Source organism: Manis javanica, chromosome 3 (assembly GCF_040802235.1).
Source record: "Manis javanica isolate MJ-LG chromosome 3, MJ_LKY, whole genome shotgun sequence".
In the NCBI taxonomy this organism is placed as follows: domain Eukaryota; kingdom Metazoa; phylum Chordata; class Mammalia; order Pholidota; family Manidae; genus Manis; species Manis javanica.
Window position 1 is genome coordinate 213,865,316 of NC_133158.1, and position 22,732 is coordinate 213,888,047.

Consider the following 22,732-nt stretch of genomic DNA (forward strand, 5'->3'; position numbering starts at 1 on the left):
TTATTCAAGCTCAATATAATATTATGATAAAAGCATCAAAAGAGAACTGAACTTACATATTTGGGCATTATATAGAATTACCTTAACTACAGAGTATAAATTAATATGAGTGTGTGTTTTGTGCAAACACTGAGAAAATGCATGTAATTTGCTTGCATAAGTACAGTGTCATTCTGGTACAATTCCAACCCCCAAAATGACTACAATCCTGTTCCGACTTTGGCATATTTTGGATTTGGGTTGAGTTTCTGGTCCTAATTTATATCCTGTGTTTGTACTGGTGTGAAAGAAAAATTTTCCTCTGCCTTCCAAGGTTCTTCTGGTCACTCTAAGAATTAGATTGACATGAGACAGATTAACAAGAGAAAATCAGACTTCATAGTGTATGTATGGGGAATTCACCTAAACACAGGAGATTCCAAAGACAATCAGGCAAGAAGCGTTTATGTCACCTTGACCTGGGGAGCAAAGAGCAGGGGTCTGGGGCTTCCAAGGGAAGGAAAGCAATTCGCAGGAAGACAAAAAAGAGTAAATGGGAAACAAATGTTTGCTGGGCCATCCAGATGCAATGGGGCACGAAGAGGATTTGGACCACGAGGCCCTGTCAGGCTCCTCCATGTTCACCGCACCCAGTGCATATTGTACTGCATTCTCCGCAATGGAAGCTCCCGTCCTGTAAGAGTCCCTCTAGCTCTGTTCTTTTACGTGTTGGTGGGAGGGTGGGTGAAGAAAAGCGTTCTGAGTTTTCTGTTTCTTAAAATAATCCCTATGCCGGTGGATTAATAATTGTGCATTGAGCATTGACTCCCTTATACAGAATTTTATTGTTGTTAACAACCATTTGATCAATAAATAGGAGAGATGCCCTCACAAAAAAAAAAAAAAGTACACACTTCCAATTGTAAAATAAATAAGTAACCGGGATGTAATGTGTAGCATAAGGAATATAGTCAAAACATTGTAACAACTTGGTATGGTGATAGCTGGTACCTAGAATTATCATGTATATAAATGTTGAATCACTGTGTGGTACACCTGAAACTAATGTAATACTATGTGTCAACTACCCTTCAATAAAAAATAATTATCTACAAAAAAAAAAAAATCCCCATGCCAAAGAGACACATTTGTTCACACCCAGTCCAGATCAAATGCCAAGATGAAGGACTTTCTGGCGTCATTTTTTTTTTTCATTTCTTCAGATCTGGCGTCATTTTTAACTTAGACTTTCCAAATTGAATTTCTACCCCATGCAACTCTCTCATTTTGATTGTTGCTATACACGCTGTAGAAGCTTGAAACCTGGAAATATGTTTATACTTCCTCTTATGCAAGATCACTTCTGTGAAATACTTTGAACAGCAATAGTTGGAGAGAGTGAAAACCTTACTTGTCTTTATGGGTTGGAGGGAGGGGCTTGGGGAAAAAAAATTGACCAGATTTCCTTTTTGTTAAATCTGAAAGGTTGTCAGATTTCTGAAGGTCTCTGCTTTTCATAACCCAATTTGTCAATCTATCACTAAACACTTAAAACACACAATCTATAGGATGACTACCCCAGCCAAATTCCTTACCTTTAATAATTGTAGGCAGATTTCCTTTAAAGAGTAATGTTAGGTAAAAAGCTTGCAGAATATTGTGAGCACTCTCTCCCAGTGACCCCCACTCAGCTCCATTTTCCTTCTCCAGCCAAGAATTCCTTTCCACTCCTACATAATCCATCACAGTTATTCCCTTTGAAATCATTTTTAGAGTCTATGACTTTCCTCTTCACAATGATAACCAGCATCAGTGAACTTAAACCAAGCACCCCAGAGATTATTATGAAATTAATTATATCTACCTGAGTATCATTCTTTTTAGTTTTCTAAACTCAACATGTAACATCTGTAATTTCTTTTCACATAATCAGATTCAGTATTTGTAAAACATTTTAATGGTATCTGATAGGAGAGTTGCAATAGAGAAATGGTGTCTACACAGCAATAGAGAAAATTAGAACTTAGTAGATTTCTCTCCTAAGAATCAAAATATTTTGCTCCCACTAGATTAAGTTGATGTATTTTATTTTCCACCACCCCAGCTCTGCAACTAAATTTTATTTCCTTGTTTTAGTTGCCATAATGTTGTTTAACTTAATTTATTTTTATAAGAGAGTCAATATATTTTTTAAACATTTACGTTTGTTATACCATCATATTTGACTTTTGTTTTTACAATGCAAATACTCTAAGTCAACTAAAGCCAATGTATTCAAATTGAGAGGACTGAAATTTCAAACTGCCTGTCATCATTAATGAGTATCTTTATGTCTGAGAATTCTTACCTAAAGTAAAACTAAATAATTCTCCTAATCTATGTATCTCTGCTTAACAAAGATCTTAACCATCTTCAGTGTCTTTACTGAACAAATATGTTAAGCCCCCTGTGCTGATCGTGTCTCAATTGTATCTCTCTCCATTTCAAAATACATCTTTAGTACCATTTGAGATAATTATTATTATTAATTTTTGGTATCATTAATACACACTTACATGAGCAACATTGTGGTTACTAGATTCCCCCCATTAACAAGTTCCTACCACACACCCCATTACAGTCACTGTCCATCAGTGTAGTCAGATGCTATAGAGTCACTACTTGTCTTCTCTGTGTTCCAGCCCCACCCCTGCTACGTTATGTGTGCTAATCGTAATGCCCCCCTTTCCCCCTTGTCCCTCCCTTCCCGCCCACCCTCCCCAGTCCCTTTCCCTTTGGTAACTGTTAGTCCATTCTTGGGTTCTGTGAGTCTGCTGCTGTTTTGTTCCTTCAGTTTTTACTTTCACTCAACTGTGGAGTATAAGAACAAGGCAAAAACTGAGATAATTATTTGATTCTTGAGAAATCTCTTTCATAGATATTCTACTTGTGTAGCCATTTTTTTTAGAATTAGTTCAAATTTTTAAAGTATTTTGCATCTTCTTGCACCAAGTTTGTTTTTTTAATACTGAAGTCCTTTTTCCCAAGAGTATGAACTCAAACTTCTTTTTTAACTGTTAAACTCATCCTTTTCCAGTGATTATTTGTCTAATTAACAATGTACTGCTAACCATTCTGACTTAAACCCAATTTTATTATTCTTTGACATTAATCGTCAAATTTATTTTCTCCTAGAGATGATGGCAATTCTCAACTTCCCTATTCCATAGGACTCACATTTGGGTCATGTGTCATTATACAGTGAGATTCTCTGAGGACTTTTTCAGCCTCCAGTATTCCAAGTTCACATTCCTAAACAGGCAATGATTTAGCAACTATTGGACACCACATTTAAATCTTAAAACATTAAATTAAAAATAAAACTGACTTACCATTATTACAGTCATTCTCTCTCCCCTTGTGCGATGTGGCCTTGGTGAGACATGCATATTTGTCCTGAGTCTAAATCTTTGGGGGACAAAAGTAGCTCATGATTATTTTTATTGCTTCATTAGGGAAACATAACAGCTCCACATTCAGGGACTCTTAAGTGAAACACGTTTTTGCAAACCTGGGGTGAGCCATTAATAAGGCTCTTAGGCCACGATGAACACATTTGTGAGTTGCATAGCTTGGGTGTGTATATAACAGTATTTAAAAATGGATGTATATTCACTATCTCATAATACAAATATATATATATACATACACATTCTCCTATCTTCAGAGAACAGATGGATCTGCATTTTGTTACACGTAAGGCAGAGAGTTAGGGAATTGCTCTACTTTGTGCCTTAAGTCAATATTTACTCACTGAACTGTTGCTTTTCACCAGTGTCCAGGGAATAAATTATTTTTACAAAATAAAAACAACAAAAAAATGTTTTGGTTTGCTAGTGTTTCAGGTGCCTGTATTTGGAGATGTATGGTGTGGTTGGGAAAGAGTATCTGGGGGTCTGTTGTGATCTCGCAGAACTGTCAAACTGTACAGTTTTTCAATTTTCCATTCAAATGACAGGTTCACGTTTCAGTTGCAACAATAATCAGGCACATGTAGATATAACTCCAAATCACGGGATCATTAGAATCTCCAGAGAACTCTAAGCCAATACAGCATAAAAAATTAATAGTGTTCATTTGCATATTTTGAGAGAAATCTTTAAACCTCTGCCTATTCTTTTCTCTAAGTATATTTTCATCCAGTAAAGGTTTTCTAATCAAATAATGCTATCACCCATGCAAAACATGCACTTTTACATAGGTAATAATATTAGGTACATCCTTACATCTATTACCATCTTAAGAAATTAAACGTTACAAATAAATTGAACCTGACCATGTATTCTTGCCCAAAGCACAGCTTCCCAAAATTCCTAAGGGAAGCTTTGCTCCTGAATTTGACATCAAGACAAAATTTCATTCTACAGGTAGGAAAATATGAACACAATGGCCATATTATAAGGCCGTATACAATTTGATGTTTTGGTTCAAATTTATTGTTTTTACGTTAAGCTGCATTTGTATATTAGACTCTTTTATTCATTTTCATTTCAGTAGGTATTCCATACTATAGTCATTCATTCTACATTTGCTGGACATCTTGATTGTTTCTGGTGTTCTTAATATTACAGAAAACTCTGAATCGAAAAGCTGTTGCACATAACCTTGTAATGTACTTATGCAAGATATTCAATAGGGCATAAACCCAGGAATAGAATTATTTGGTACTCAAGAGTGAAATGATGTGCTTCAGAAGGGTACTAAGTTGCTCTCCAAAGTGGCCACTTTGTCTTAAAAACACCTACTAGCAATTATATAGGATTTCCTATTGTTTTACTTTCTGAATTTATGATTAATGTTAGTCTTCTCAGAATAATGATACTCAGTTTTTGTCTCTCCACCTGCCCTTTGTGTGTGTGTTTGCATCTGCTATAGCGTGTCTGATGCAGGCTGTTACCTCACTCCCTCTGCCAGAGTTTCTCTTTCTTTGTATTTCTGTGCTGGGTATCCCCAATCTTTAAGAAATGTCATTGTAAATAAATTATCAGAAATTCATAAAAATCCCAAATAAGCTGCAATTTCGTGCCAGTCTGTTTTAGATTCCTTCACTGCTAATGACTCAGTAACTAACAGACTGTGATGATGGTCAATTTTCCTTATGCTACTTTATTGGCTCTGTTGAGTGGCATTTAACCCTTTGTGCAGATTTAACAGACTTTGTTGACATCCTATTATTTTCTCCAAATTACTTTTAAGTTCTACCTTTTCCTTTTTAATGTTTTGTTTAAATCTGTAGGCATTTATTTAAAATCTTTTGATAGTAGGTTCTATAGGGCAGCAATCCACTCTGACATGTTCATTATTAGATCGTTAACAGGTGGAATAATTCTTGGCACAAATAGCTCTTACACATTTATTGTTGAATATATATGTATATATTCCGGCTAACAAGGAGTGTTTTTTTAAAAAAATGAGAACTTTGCTATTGTGTCCTTAATGAAAGTGTGTTAAGTTTTTGTTATTTTTTACTGCTTTGCAATATTGTCTCTTTTTTTTTTTTTGTTTGCAGTTCTGAGTGTTCATCACTGTCTTTAAATAGTGCTACAGTCTCTAAAATATGACCTGAGTACCCGATTGTACAATCAAGTTACTATTGGCTAATGCTGCCCAAATTAACTTGGCTTTTTTACTCAAATCCTCCATGCAGTGTTAGAATCCTTCCTCAAGAAGCATTTACCTTTTTTCAACTGTATGGATAGATAAATTCATTAAAAATGCTAAAATTTTGTATGGATACTACTTTATGATAGAGCTCCTACTATATAGTGGTTATGGTGAGTGAAGAATAAAAATCTAAACTATTAAGATGCAATTATTTCAGGCATCATCTAAGTTTCAAAGTAATGGTTTTTCATGACAGTTGAAGGAAACGTGTGTAATCTGAAGGCAAGTCCATTTTTTTCTGTCCTTTTGTCACATTTTCCCAAAAGGAGTTATCCATCCTTTGTGTCACTGCCAATGAGTTAAGTGCCTTTAAAGGTATACTCGCTTTATGAGTGTCACAATCATATCAGTGACTATACCTGTCTAATTCCTATTTCTAGATTTACTAATATTAATGTAGCATTGATTAGATAGATGCTATTTCACTTCATTTTAGAACAGCCTGAAAGCATCTTGCTGTGCTTTAAGCATCAATCTTATGTCTGTTAACATCTTATTCTCACTGGCCTTGTTTTTTTTTTTTTACTTTGAGGAATAGGTAACGCCTAACCAAGTATAGCAAGTGCATCGGACCGAAAGATTTTTAATTTCAAGCATGAGTAACCAGTGACTGGCAGGATCAATGTGTTCTGAACTATCATTTATAAGCATGAATCAGAAACAGGGCATATTTATAGGAAAGGTTGCAGGAAGGTAGGTATGCATGCAGGTCACATATCCTGGTGACCCCGTCAGAAAGATGAATAAATCTCTTCCTGATGTAGATGTCTAGACGACCATCCTTCACCATCACTGTGTCTCCGAAACAGACTCTCTGCAGATCCTGTTCACACAGGTGAAGTTTTTTATAAAGGATATCACAAAGAATGCAATTGTTTAATTGCCCTGCAGTGGTGTTGAAACAAGCATGGTGTTGAAAAGCATACTTTCTGTTCTAAAGAGAAACTGATGTTAAAAACAAGAGAAAGAAAACCATACAGTAGGAGTGAGTTGTCAGACATACACACCTGCCACGTCTCTTCTTTATTGGCCACCTATCATTGTAGTGTTTCCTTTATGTGGAAATGACACAGAAGTGATCAGATTCTCATGAACCGTTCACAGCAATGGTGTCGCTCCTCGTGGTTTTTATTGTCCTGCCCCTTTTCCTAAGGGAATTTGATATCCCAAAAAAGATGCTCCAAAATGTCAATTCAACCTCCAGCGATAAAACGGGCAGCAAGATAGGGAATTGTGTTCTCGGAGATGATTGGCATTAGTCATAATTTGTCACTTAGTCATGGATTTAGGGTGTCAATTAATGTTAGGTACTTGGCAATCCACTTAAATTGCAAAGAGCTCGTCAGCTGAATCTCTGACAGAGGAATGAGTTAAGTTACCACTGAAGCTCTAGACCAGGTAGGTGACACGTTCCTGTTGCTGTAACGGAACCAACAGCCTCTCTGCAAACAACAAGCCAACCACAAGTCCAATGGGCTCCAAGAAGCCAGCCTGACAGGCCCCCCTGGGTGGCACTTCCCGTGCCCCGTCCTGCAGAACAGACGAGGGCAGAGGAGGCCAGCAGTCCACGTGCTCGGCAAGTTAATCAGAAAGTGAACACTTCCTTCTGGGCAATGACAGGTCTGAACATAAAAAATGAGTTTAGTATGTCAAGATTGGTTTTAAAATTATAAGGAAAATCATGTTTCTCTCAGTCTCATCAAGGAGGCTCGATTACAAACTTTCCTGTTCAACAAGGAGACACGACAAGTTCATTCGGGCACATGTATTACTACCATGTGCCTCATCTTTTAAAAAATCCTCCTTAGTAGTTCTTGGAATACTGTCGACACTCCAGAGACTAGCTAAAGTGTTGGAAAAATAATCCTGCCACAAGGTTGTATTAAGAGGTTTAATTAACAATAATGAGCTGATAACATAGATCAATGTTAAGTAGATAAACTGCAAATATTCACAGTTAAGTCCTGGGCAACCGTCATCTGTGAAACCCATTCAATTTATCTATAGATGGTGCAGAAGCCTTATTTTTCCTCTTGTGGTGGAAGACATCTGGGAGCTGCCTGTTCCTCCAGGAAGTCTTCCAGCCCCACAGGAGGTCTTCTTCCTATAGACTTGGAAGCAGTGGAATTCCTCTCCACGTCTGTCTGACTGAAGTCTGTCTCCCTGTCTCCCCTGAAGCTGGTTCTGTCCCCTTATGGCGTCAGGCAGTGATGTTTCACTCCCCAATCTCCAGGAAGCCCCTGGCCTGGCACATGACTTCCCCCCAGGTAATAAGGAAATGGCCAGAGCCTTCTCTGAGCTGATAAAAGGGAAGTTATTCCCTTTTTGTGGCATTTGCTTGATTTTTTTCCTTCACTGGTTTTTTTTTTTTTCTAGCATCATTTCTTATCCACATCAGGTCTTCCTGCAGTTTCTGTTCACTAAGTGTTTCGATGAGCATTTACCATTCTAATATTAGAATTATATTGTGATTCTGCACTGTGTGCTCGTTACATACACATCCCAAGAAGCAGCTACCAAAAAGGCTAAAAATTCTGATTCTAAATATATTTCACTCTTCATCATATCTTAATGTGCTGTAAAGATAATTGCTATTCCCCACCCTTGTGCTGTGAAGTTAAATATGATTAATCAAAATTTGACAGCAGACCTAAAAAGAAATGAGTATGTTCTTCATCGCTTTTTCTTTTCAGTTTCTCTGAGGCAGCGTTTCTCAACCAAATTTTTGTCATTATGCCTCCCTAAGGAGCCTTTTTTGACATCTTTTTTCCCTAATGCCCCTCCCCATGAAATTTTAATTTCTTCAGACATACTATAATTCTGTTTATGTACTCTATGTATATCTCTGCATTATACATAAGAAGAGTAAGAATTTTTTCATCCACCAAGAACCAATTTTTGCTCCCTTGGGAATAATACTGTCCTTGTTGAGAATGTGTTCTCCAAAGGACACACTTTCAGGGATACTCACGGGGATACTTGCCCCAAGCTAATATTTCTAACCTCACTGGCTTCGTAGCATACAGAATGGCAGGAAGGAAATGGCACAGAAGCACTGGGCATTCTGAGGGGGAAGGGATACACTTTTATGTCCCTAGCTATTTGCAAAACTATTAATACATATGTGCTGGAGGCCAAACTATATTCTCTCTCCTATTAAAATATGAATCTTTCTTTTTTCAGATATTCTTTTTCAAGCTTTAGATGTGTGCCTGAACACACACACACACACACACACACACACACACATACACCTGTGCTGACTGTAAATACATTCAAGTTTGTTTCCAATTTATTTTCCATGTCTGACACAAGGGCCAGATTTGTTTCCTGGTCTGCTTCTGTGAGGATGTTTATGTGTTGCTTTCACTCACATAACCATTATTGCATCGTATCTTTCACTATTTGAGAAAACTGTTCTCAAAATATTTCCCATAGAGTTCATTCCTCCAGCATGCCCCAGTAATAGCAAATCTTTATGAAATGCGCATCATACCCTGGCTTAGCTGGGGGAACGCTCTACTGAGGGGTGATTTAGTCAGAAACAGGTAGATAGATATGTAGATGATGATGACAGATAGATAGATGATACATAGATAGATAGATAGGTAGATAGAGAGATAGAGAGATAGGCTTCTTCTTTTCCTTGGTAAGGTGTGTAAGGGTAATTTTTACTAAGAAGAAATATCTTTCCTTTTCCTTGTTAAGGTGTATAAGGGTAATTTTACTAAGAAGAAAAATTTTCCCCAAGGGGAAAGTTCTTCATGAGACACTTTTAAGAATTGCCTAAAAACTTCCCTAAAACCTTGGAGATCAACCCATTTATTAGTAAATAATAGAGGAGGAGAATATAGGGGGCAATGACGGCTGATAGAGGAGGAGAACATAGGCATACCTCTACTCTCCCGGGGGGAAGGGCTGCTCTGCAAACACAGGGGTGGAGGATGGGTCTACTGCTCCAGATGTGGAGGTTGCCACATCTTCCTAGTATTTATCATCCTCATACTTGAAATCTGACTCTTTCCTAGCCAACCCTAACATTCATATATGCCACCCTGCAGAGAGTGACTACAATGTGCTTTGTACATTAGTAACTCACAGATTCATTCTTTGCATCTAGTTTTCAGCCATAAAATCCTCACCCATGAAGTGACAAAAGTCAAGAAACTCTAGGGAAAATCGTGAATTATCCCTTTCTCTCCAGCCATGCACTAACCTAAGAACTTAAATTTCTGGACTGGATATGTTTCTTAAACTCCCAGTGCTGTTAGAGGCAAGCCATCCAATCTCTTCTTGAACCCTTCATGCCCGTGATACTGTACTGCGCTCTGGCCCTTCCCACTTGGGCTGCAGGAGTATACACTTCATTTTAGACAGTGGTGGGTATAACCTCCTGTTACTTTTGCTGTAGGTTTCCATGCACCCCTCATGTCCTCTCTTTTCATATACTGAAATATGTGCGGCCTTCAAACACAAACAGGCCAGCTGAACAGTCCACGGGTACCATTCCTGCAACTTACGTCTTGGGACAAAGACTGGTCCAACTGATGTTCAGTGGTTCTAACAGAACCACTTCACAGAAAGGAATTTACTACTGGGGGCACAATTCAAATGCCTTTGGTTTACTCTGGCCTGTATGCCATGTCTCACCAGAGGTTTTCAGACTCCCCTCTCTCCCACCAGCTCTAACCCACCCTGCACTCTAGGCATACCCTGTGAACTTTCACCTTTTCAAGTCTGCCACACATTTCCTCGCTGCTGTTCCTTCCTCAGCCATTCTTCCTTCTGCCACCACCTCCACCTCCTCATTGTCTTGTTTTGTCACATTTCACTCTTGGGTCACACGGCCACTCCTTAGGTCAGAAGGCAGGGATGTATGATTGCTCTTCAAAGAAAGAATCATACAGAGAAAAGCCAGAACGTTTGATGACTAAAAACAGAACATATCATAGCAAGATCCACAGCATGTGTAGTGTAGCTATAATTACGTAAAATGTAAATTATGAGCATAACCCAGACAGACTTAAAATCTTCACCTTTAAGACTTCATTCTTCCTGTGAGTTCACATGTCATCCTAAGGTACTGTTCCTTTTAAGACACACCATTATTCTGATAATGGTTTTGCAACTTAAAATTATAGAAACACCGGCTTAACTATAACTGTTTTATGTAGCATCCGAATCTCAGAAATAGTGAAATGTTTGCCAAGTGCCCCAGGCATCTCTGAGAATAATTGCATCTAGGTCTGACTTACAAAACAATGGTGGTGTTTCACCTCACCAGAAACAAATAAAACAAATAAAAGGGATTAGGTGTTGGGGATCCAAAATATAACACAAAGAGTAACAAACAAACTTCACTCTAGCTTCACCAGGAATAAACCTGACAGATGCCGTCTTAACCACATAATCAAGCTTAGCGTCACTGACGATGAGACATGTCAACGCCAGGCGACACTGGTTTGGTGCAGTGAGAAGGGAACAGCACCCTCTCTGTGATGTTCTTATTAAAAATGAATAATGCCAATCTAATTGCAAGAAAACATCAGATAAGACTCCAGTGAGGGACATTTTATCAAGTAACTGGCTTCAAAAATGTCAAAGACATGAAAGACGAGCGTGGAGAGGAGCTGTCCCAGACCGGAGAGACTGAGCGGGCAGGCCCGAGCAGTGCGGGGTCTGGGCCTGCATCTCAGGCCAGAAAAGACAGCACGTCGGAGGGAAAACTCGTGAAATTCAAAATAGGTCTGTAGATAGAGCAATAGAAATCGGTGTTCCTTCTGTCATTTCAAAAACAATATCATTGTTATATGAAATGCTAACCTTAGGGGAAGCTGGGTGAAGCGGAGACTGTCCTGTTGGGGCAGCTTTTGTGCCAATCCAGAGTTAGGATGGAGGAAATACCTATTTCTGGATTTCCCAAAGAAACGCTTTTATTCCACAATATATATGGCATTTCAGACGGTCATCTGGCCTTCCTCTCTTTCTTCTGTGCGAGAGGCTGGGCAGGGCGAGCGGGAGGAGCCGACCGAGCGGGCCCTCATCCATCTGGCATCTCTCCTAGGGCATCAGCCCTCTCCACTGGCCCTGCCCCTTAGGACGTGTAAATGCAGACTGGGTTTCACAAGGACCAGAGAATCTTAAGAAAAGGAATGATGTATTCATAGAAATTGTCTTTTAGTAATTACGTCCTTCTGGGAAAGGTGATGAAATGCCAGGAGACAGGCTCTAAGAGCTGTCATTTGTCTGCTGTCATCAGACAGACTTTCAGTTGCAGATGACTTACATTGCCAGTCTGAATTTCTGTCTGCCTTCCTTTTACTCTCAAAACATAGAGGAAAAGGCAAACATTTCGAAGAAAAGAGGATAATACTACCTTCTTGAATTTCTGCGTGAGTTTAGCAGTCTCCTGCCTTGTAAAAGCCGAGTGGCTCTAAGATTCAGAATGCAATATACTTCTTGTAACCCTCTTTCTTTTCTGGGGCTTCTATTCCTTTTTAGGGCTAAATTGTTTGTCCTTGACAAGTTTTAGTACTATAGCCTTTGTGGAATATGTTATAAAACTTAATTAATTTTGACCAATTCAATACTTGGGCAAGCTTTAGAATTCTGATTCTTCACATTTCTTAAAATAGCTCATATTAAAAACACTGAACAATACACTCTTTTAGCCCCAGATTATATAGGGATGCTGGTCAATATGCCTGTGCCTGTTGAACCCCTGATTAAATTTTGGCTTGTCAGCTTCCTAATGAGGAGCAGTTCTTAAAATTGTTAAGATATGTTATTCCTGCCTCTCTCTTAAAAATCCAATTGTTGAGTTATATTATGTTTGTCATACTTTGAAAAAAATTCTCAGTCTTACAAATACCATGCTAGGCCATTTCTAGCTAATGCTAATTATGTTGTGTGCTGAAAAAAAGAAAATCTAATTTATTTGGATTCCATGCTAAACAAAACTCAGAGATGATGAAATAGGCCATTACTTTTGAAGTTTCAGAACTCTTCTTCCCAGGGTCTGTACCAGAAGGATGTGTTCATGGAGTTTTAAAGTAATACTTTCTTGAGTTCAAAATATAGAATACCCTTGCTACATTGCCCTCGCCAGGTCTTTTCCTACACTATCACGTCTGGTGCTTAGTGGGGATGGCTGGACATCTGGACTCAGATGGGATTTTTGACCAGAGGACCTACACGTGGCTCCTCCAAATTGATAAGCTTTCCCAGAGTGTTTCAGAAGACAGGTTTGAAGAATCTGTGAGACCTCTTGGCCATCTCTGACAGAATCTTCCTTCCGGTGACAAATAATTCACATTCTTCCAATATGCCACCTATACACACCCCTTCCTAAAAACCCTGGCCTTATTGTCAAAACCCTCGCATTCTCTTGAAGTCTAGGCTCTTGCCGTCTCAATCAGGTCCAGGTATCAATCAGGCTACCAAAAGGCCAATCTGATTATGTTTCCTCCTGTTCAAAAGGTCTGTGGATACGAGAGACATGTTATCTGTCCCCCACGCAGTCACATGCAAAGGTGATGGAGGAATAGGGTAACTGCAGCAGACACTCCTGTTCAAACGGCCGTGTCGGGGGGAGCACCACCCTTCCTTGTAGTCACCGGGTCACAGCAATTCTAAAGTCTAGGCAAGCATGCCCCCCACGGCATGACTGGGCTCTTGGACCTGCCTTCTGAGTCATCCCTACCTTTCTATAAAAAATGGACCATGTTTGCTCCTAAGGAGCCTTTTGTTCCATTTCCTGCCCATAGGAATTGGAGAATCTTGCAAGCTCTTTGTATTTCGTACTGTCCTTGTCCATTTTTGTAGAAGCTGATGGTGCTTCTATGGGTTGAATTCTCTTACCATTTTTGTGGGCTTCCTATATTCCCTGTCTTGTACTGGGAGACCAGATTCTGCGGGATATTGCTCTGATGATTCTTAGAAATGCTTTACTCTAGTTCAGAAACTTTGTGAGGCAACTTTTCAATCTTCTGAAGTATAAACAAGAGTTTCACAGCCTCACCCCTGAGGAGATCACACTCTGAGCTCATAAAAAAGTGAAGTGACATTTTCAAGATTATGTCCGGCAAGTCTCCTCAGCACAGTATAACCGGTCATTAGTTGCATTTTTGATTTCCTACACTACTGGGATGACAGTGTTGTCAAACTTCCTGCTGACACAACACAGGTGTGGGTTTTTTCCTGTCTCCTAAGATCAGATTTCCTTCTCATCCTTTCAGCCATCACAGAAGTCTCCAGGGTCCTTCAAAGTCAACTGCACATGTCTGAAGATTTTTCCTTACTGCAGCACCTAACTCCATTTCAGTTATTGCTGCATAACAAACTACCTCCACACTTGGTGGCTTATAAAAACAAATATTTTATTATAGTTCATAATTTAGTAGGTCAGAGATTTGGGCAGGTTTCCTGGCCTTTTAACAGAAGTTATTCAGTGGGATTCAGCTTCTGGATGGGATAGTGCCTCGGAGCTCAGAACCTGCCACCAGGAATGAGACCTTACAGCGAGCAGTGACCGTGTATCAGGCTGTGAGAGCTCAAGGCCTGAATGAAAATCAGGGGGATTCAGTTCTTGTTTTTGTTCTGTGAAACAGCACTGGTTAAGACACTTCATTCACTCTGTGTGTTCTTGTCTGTTCAAATAATTTTCTTGTCATGAGAGTATTCAAGTTTATGCCAAACCCACACTAGGATTTTCATTTAATTAAACATGTAAGTCTTTGAGTTCACAAATTCAAATGGAAGGGCACACCCACAGGGAGACAAATGTTTTATGTAAAGTGAAAACACACAGAAATTTGGCAACTTATATTTTGCCTATGATGATACCCCATACCCAAATATCTTTAAACATGTAAGCAAAATCCTAAATATCTGTTAATACAGAAATATTAGAATGTGTGGTGCTATCTACCCAGGAAACCAAATGCCTAATGATTGATTGCATTTCCCTTTTAATTTGATTTTGGTAGGTCGCACATGTACTTTTAGGAGTAAATTGCAGACTTTTTAAGTGGCTGTTTCATTTGACAAAAAAGAGGAAAAATATTCAGTCTGTTACTCTCAAGAACTATCCTAAATGAGGCTCTGCAATATTCAGTAATTGTTTCTAAAGGAAGTTAATTCCTCCACAACTTTAAAGAGCAGTTAAATAGCCTCCACACAATTTGTTGACCAATCTCCAAATCAATAAAGAGCTATTTTTTTAAGAATTATCTGGATTGTTCAGAAGGAAAACTTCACCCCAAAAACAATATAATTTCATCTTGAATATTATTTCAAATCACTGAAACTTTTCCAAAGTGGAACGTTTTTCATATGCCCAAACTGTCCCAATTCACAGTAAAAAGCATACAATATAAACCTGTAGGAATCAAAGATTCCCAAAAGACATACATATTTTGTTCAGAGAAAACACTAAAAATTTTAATTTTGACTAAAATACAAAAACGTCATAACAAGCTTCAGTGTGGACAGCAATTTGAAAATATTGAAAATATTTATTGGGATAATTTATTTATGGGACCAGTTTTCCTAATGAGGGCACATGTAAAAACAAACAAAACAAAATTTTTTGCCAATAATATCTATTTTTTTAAATTAAACCATGTCATTTGTCAGATCCAAGCTGCTAGGTGTTAAACGTTCATTAAAATTGTGAAGTGAAGTGTGAGCATTATCCCAAAACAATAGTTAACTTAAAGTAAAATTTTAAATATATGGGTACATAAGTAAAAACCTAAATATATTTAAACTGGGAATACTTAAGGTAAAGAAGCCTGGTTCCCATAATTTACTTACTGTGGTAATGTCTGATGTTACACAGGTTCAGAAAATCTCTTCTGCAGCATTAGACCCTGACTGGTGGGGGGCAACTAGATGTTCTCTGTGTCAGATACTATCACGAAAAATATTTGTAATGCAAGATGAAGCCATCAGTCCTTTACAAGATTAGATATATTCCTGAAAACTTACATGCAAGGCAAATTTTAATCAGAAATTTTTCAATTCCAAATTATGTTTAAGGCAACTAGTTTTACCTAGAAGCTAGTAAGCATTTGATTAACAATAGTTGTTATTTGCATTTCTTATGTTGATTGTGAATTGTGATTTTATATATTTATATGTATGTATCTACACATATATATGTATATATAGCATTCACTTCCAAAAACATTTATAACATTTATACCTTTAAAATTATATCACCTTCCATATAAATTCTCTCAGTGAGACCCTTTAAGTTTCTCCACATTAAACAGATGGTCTCTATATCCTTACACATACGCTTTGAAAACAGACATATATTAAACCTTGGAAATATTTATGCTAAGTGAAAGGAGCCAGAAACCAATGCCACATAATAATGTATGATTCCACTAATATGAAATATTCAGCGTAGTCATATTTCTGTAGAAAGAAAGCAGATTAGGGCTTGCCAAAATCTGGAGGGAAGAAGGGAGGGGAAGTGACTCCTTAATAGGCACAAGGATTCTTTCTGAGGTGAGGAAAGTTATTTGAAAACTGATAGTATTGTGAATGTACTAAATGTCACCAATGGTAAGTGTTATATGTATGTATTTGACCACAATTTAAAGAAAAAAACTCACAGATAATAAAATATAACACAGTTTACATCAGACATTCAAAGAAACACATGAGTTGAAAGGCCTTCAGAGAATTATGATTTTATGGTGCTATTATCCATCCTTTAAAAGTGGAAAGTGTCTCTCAACTCTCCTCGGAAAAGTTCTCTTCCTGTTAGTGGGTTTTGGGAATGTCTTGTTTGATTTGAGGGAGCTTTTATAGCGTTGACTGACAATAGGATGTGCTGAAGAACAAATAGTTCATTTTCCAAAAGCCTTATCTCTTTAGGATTGTTCCAGTAGAACAATCATTAATAAGGACTATGTGTAAATGGAATTATGTTCATTTTAACATGCAAATCCCATGATGAACATTAAGTAGAAATAAAATCAAACAAGTGAGCCCATTTTATGTTGGATATAAATTGATAAATGTTTTGGATCATGAATAGAAGTAGTGACAGAATTTCCATGTCTGCCTTGCCCACACCAGGAGAAACATGATGTGAAATGGGGTGAACGGAAGTTGAGGGACTGATTTGGATGGAAGTAAGAGGCAGGAAAGGGTGCCATTTCTTCCCCAGCTGCAGGTTTGTTGGCACAGCTCACTGTGCAGGAGAGACGGTGTTCTACCCGCTGTCTGCAGCCCGGCTCCTGAGACCTTCAAGAAAACCATTCACAGACAAGGAGGAATTGCATAGAATGCAAGACATGTGCACTTGAGACAGAAGGGCATTGCTCAAAGCATGGAATCTTCTTGAACACTGCTATGAGCAGGTGACGCAGAGAACAACCTACTCCTCATAACCAGAGAACAACATAAATTACTATTTTTCATTGAAAGGAAGTAGCTACTGAAACTCTCGGCTCTGTGCAAGTCTTTAAGGTTGGGGGCATCCCCAAATGCAGTGGACTGTGTTGGGATAAATCTCTATCAGCTTCTGGAAGAATATTCCCATGTGCTAAGTGGATCTCTTCAGAAACTTGGAGGGCAAGCCCTGAGCTGCGCCCTAAGTGGAACAGCCTCTTACCGCTTTGGCCAGGGCTTTAATTTTTCAATCTTGCTATGATCTGAATGTTTGTGCTCCCTCCAAGATGAAATCCTAGCCCCTGGAAAAGTGATATTTAGGTGCCTAAGTCAGGAGGGGGCCCTCCTGAATGGGATTAAAGCCCTCATAAAGAGACCCCCAAAAAGTCCTCCACCCCTTCCACCTCCTAAGCAGGCAATGAGAAGCCTGCCACTCACAAGAGGACCCTCATCCCCATGCTGCCCACCTAATCTCAGACCTCCAGCCCCCAGAACTGTGAGAAATAAATGTTTATTGTTTCTAAGCCACCCATTTGTGGTATTTTGTTACAGCAGCCAAAACGGACTAGATAAACCTTCTATTCCAACAGAGTTTACCGAGTGAGAACTAAAGGGTGTTATTTCCCTGACTCCACACACCAACGTTCTGATCTATATTGATAAATAAAATGAATTCTAATAATTAGTATTTCCTTTAAATACTGTTATTATAAGAAAAAAGCATCTCAAATTCTGAGAAACAGGGATTGACTTTGTTTATATTTCAGTTTCTACATATTTTTGAGAGTTTAATATTATTTTAATTTCACTTCCATTCTTGGAAATCCTTTTATTACTTTATGTTTCCCAAATTGGTACCTAATTAGGGTTCCTTAAAAAAATTTCCTGATTTTTAAAAATACTTCTGCCCTTTTCTAGAGAATAATGAAACATACGGGTAATGAAGAAATCAACGGGAGATTGGAAATAACCCTTCTGAGCCCCGAAATAGTTCTCACAAAATGGCTTGTCTCCCTGTTGGTTTGGTGACTGGGAATTGAAAGGCGCTTCCCACTGGGCTGTTACCTGAGGGCCAGCGGCCCCAGATGACCACCCTCCTGGGGCGGGGCCATGGAGCAGATGGACATGACGTTCGGAGCAGTTACTCCAACCCTGTGTGTTGGTGGGCTGCACCCTGCTGCGTGGGACCCTGTGTGGGGTGGAACTTCAGGGCGAGGAAATCCTATAAAACGGAACCAGCAAGTGTCTGGTAGGGGGTCTGCACTTTGTCGTTATTTTTTTGTGAAAGGAAAACTCTTTTCCGATCATTCAGAATTAGCGAGAGTCTCTGATTAGGACTCCTAAAAAACGAATACTCATTTATTCAAGTCCGGACTACTTTTCAGCTCTGTAGTCTTGTCAGATTCTTTAGGCAGCTGTCTTGTATGTGCCTTAACACACCCATCGAGTCGCCAATTTCAACCATTATATTTTTATTGTCATTATTATTATTTTCTCTGATTATTTTTCACATATCCCTGGTCATGGCCAATTCCTATTGCTGATTTTATTTTTTATTTCTTTAAATGTATTTTACATGTTTATTTTATATTCTTGATAGGGTATTTCCACAGAAGTCCCCATCTGCTCAGGTCTGCTTTTTTTTGTCTGCAGTAAATTACTGCTGTTATGAGTTCATAGATGTTGTAACTTAATCCACGACGTTCCCCCTTGAGGGCCTCAGTGGCTCACTTTTTTCCACCTTGTCGTGGCCTAGAATTCCATCTGTGCATCCAGCCACGGAATTTGCTCGCCGCCTCCGTGGATCTCTTTGGCTTTGCCTGTTAGCCTTTTAGTCTTTGAAGAATCTCCTTATTCACTTCTAAGACTGCTATGCTTCTTTAAAGTATATATTTTTCATGTTTCCAGAAAATAATATGCAAGCAGGTCCCCTCTGTGCATATCTAGTCTATCATTCTGCTGGAAGCACAAGTACATTTTTGTAAATACACTTCTCATGGATATGTATTTTTAAATATCTATATATCTATAAGTATGTATCTACAAACATAGATACATAGCTCTATAAAATGTGTATATAGATGCTACATATCTATAGCTAATCATAGATATCTATGTTTCCATGTGTCTATAATATATAGATGTATGGATACTATATATAGCTATAATATCTATATTATCTACTTTATATATCACACCAAGTCTTTAAGACTTTTTTCTCACCTTTTTTTTTAAAATAAGACTCACATCAGGTAAAACTCAGTGAGGTTGTTATTTTCATAGCGCACTCCCTCCAGGCACCCAGCCTTTATCCATGTGGGTTCCATTCTCTTTCTGCATCGGGACCGCTCGCCCCCACGTGGCGGCCATAATTCAAGTTTACAACCCTCTGCGCGTTGCCTGCTACAATAAAAGGTGTTCAATAGATAGGAAATGAGGGAAACAATAGATGATAATATGAAAATTCAGCCAAATGCATGTATTAATCCTACACAAATACAGTGATGACAGGATTTGAGTCCAAACAGTGCACCGGACATGTTTATTTGCATCTCCAATGTTTGCCTTGCTGATTTATTTTCATTATCACGTCCCAGCCCTATTAGACCTTCCTCAGGGGGTCTTCCCGAATCTTCTGCCTCTGTCCCTCATTGCTACAGCTTCCTTGTGTTTCCACAATGCGCTGTGCGTGCCTCCAACCAGCACTTATAATGGGGGAAGGTAAGTGTCTGTTTACAGTCTATCTTCCACAAGATGATCAATTTGACAGCAGAGGTTATCTCTCAGTATTGTACCATTGGCATTAACCTAAATTCCAGACTGGCAATATGTCATCAACATTCATTGAATGTTTCAATGAATCTAAATAACTTTAATTTAGATTCAATGAATCTAAATAAAGTTTAGAATAACATTGGTCTTTTAATATTTTTAATTTGAAAAAATTCTGTTGAATTCCTGGTTAAACAACTAAAACTATATTCACTAAATTAAATTATAAAAAAAGAACTAGAATCAACAGTCTAGATGAAAATCTTTACAATCAATTTGAAAGCATTGAAGTTGTTTAGAAAGCGTACTTGGTGATAATATTTATTTTGTGCTATTTCATGGTGATTATTTTTATAACATTTTAAAAGTATTTTTAATAACTGTTCTCTTCTGATAATAATATGCCTGGCATATTCATTTTTATAAATACTTATACCCCTAATTCTTGGTCAGACTTATTGAGACATAAAGCAAAAATGTCTCTAGTTGTTGAAAATAAATAAACACATTCAAATTTCTTGCAAATTGCATAATTCATATTCCCTAGACCCTAATCAGTCAAATGAAAAATTACTTGTACAAGAAAAATGCATCATATTTTTTCAGTGAGAATCACCTGCATGCATCACCAACATAGAAATTCGGCAGCCAGTCCTAAGGAGACAGGGCATGTGTGCATGTGGGGGTCAGGGCAAGGAAAGACAGAGACACAGAGACAGACACAGAAAATAAAGGGGAGGAGAGGCGTGAGAAGTAGGAAGGCAGGGAGAGAAGGAAGGGCAGAGGGGAGAACGTTGCTCCATTAGAAACTGCCTGAAAACACCAGGTAATTTAACAACCAATTGAACTATGGGCCAAAGAGAAGCACTTAACTTTCTTTATTAGCATTAGATTATTTTTCTCTACTTTTTAAAAACTGGTCATTTCAGTTAGTTTGTAACAGTCCTAAACTTCCCTATACAGCAAAAGATGAGCTCTATCCTATACGTCATTTTAGCTGACACACTGGGTTGTGCTTTTTTTACTAAATTTGGTTTTCCCCCACGGTGCCTCTTATAAATAAATGGCAACCTGCCCCTATAAAATTTAATCTGAGAACACAAGTATAGTGCTTGTAATTTCCCATCTATAGCCCCCAAATCCCTTAACAAAAGAGAAAAAGAAAACATAAATCACATAAACCCAGAATCTTTGCATTAGTTGTAAAATGTTTGGTTTGCATACAAAGTAATCTCGGGTGGAAGCATATCACGCAGGCACATATCCTATGAAACTCTGAAACCAAATCCCCTGGGCCTGGATTATGGCTCCGCCACTTAGTGGCTCTGTCATCTGTTGAAGTTACTTGACATGTCTTTGTTCCATTGTCCACATCTGTAAAACGAGGCACATACTAACCCCTGCCTCATAGTTTGCTGTGAGTTTTTCATGAAGCACCTGGCGTAACGTCTGATAAAAAAATGAAATGTGAGCAGCCATATTTATGATTACGGGAAAGCCGTATACACACAAGCAGATTATGTATATTCATGTTTGTATGTGTGTATATATAAAGAGAAGGGAAGAGCAATTGAATAAATACAGAAAATGTAGGAATATATACATGCTGAAATATAATGGCAATACAAAGTTAATGATAAACTTAACTTAATTATCCTAATTCAGCAAATTTTCCACATGATATTATTCACTGGATTTTAACATTTGGATTATCTGTCCCGAATTCTTATATGGCAAATGAAAATGTCTCTAGTACTTCAAAAGCTCATTTATAAACAGAAAATAAAACCAAATTTCTGTTGAATATGGCTTCAGTTTTGAGGGTCTAAAAGTTACTGTTTAATGAGTGGGCTCCCTGTGGGTCGGCGCGATGCTCACACAGCCCGCTCAGGAGGCACTGTTGCAATCATCCCATTTTACAGAAGAAAAAAAGACCCAGGGAGATGAGAAAACTGTTCATTGTGAGAGCTGAAATTTGATCCCAAGAAAATTTACTTCTGGGCTTGGTATAGTAACTATTGCAATATTTGTCTAATTGTATTCTTATTTTTTGTGCCTCATAATATAAGAATTTCACATGTTGGGTCAGGAAATGCAGTGTAGGTCTGCTATTTACTATGCGTCATACAGAATATAAACTGCCTTTTAATGGATACTTGTTATCAAAACCAAACATGATATGTGATTTTTACTTTGTCAAAATATTTTTCTTATATATTAATTTAAAGTAATTAGAATAGAGTGTGCCATTCTATTCTGATAAAATAATAATAAACTTTGACTTCCAAAATGTCAAAATCATTTTTTCTACATTATTATATTATTTTCTACATCATACAATATTAATAATATACTGATTAGTGTTAACATATATTTAGAAATAATGATCATGTAACATGCAAAAATCATGAAAAAATAAAATTAACTTCTGAAGGGTTTGGAAAGTATATATCACCACGAAAGGAGAGAAAGAATCGCTAATGTCTCCATCCTAAACTTTTTTGATTCCATATGTGAGTCAATTCAACTGCCTCATAGTACTTAGGAATGAACTAGATTTTAGAAATATAAATAATGATTTCATTCTGAATATGTGATAGCTGATATTTATTAGCATCTTTTTTTTTCTTACATATGACCTTTCTACATTTTCACCTTTATAGCAGAATAACCCAGGTGAACGGGGACGATTCCATGAATAAACAGTTGGTCTTTCTTCTGTGTGAGGTCAAGGAATGACTGAATTTTTGAACTGGCTTCAGTGAGTCTGTTCTACCTGGACCAGCATTGCTGAATACACATCCATTAGTTCCTCTTTTGCAAGGCTGTTTGTTTCTTTCATCCACGGATTTTTATTATAGGCAAGTTA

At 37.9% G+C, this 22,732-nt stretch overlaps 1 protein-coding gene across 2 annotated transcripts in view; it reads left to right on the forward strand.

Moving 5' to 3' along the window:
* GLRA3 (glycine receptor alpha 3) overlaps positions 1 to 22,732 on the forward strand; it is a 134,762-nt gene that overhangs the window by 41,515 nt on the left and 70,515 nt on the right. The gene's annotated exons all lie outside the window — the stretch shown is intronic.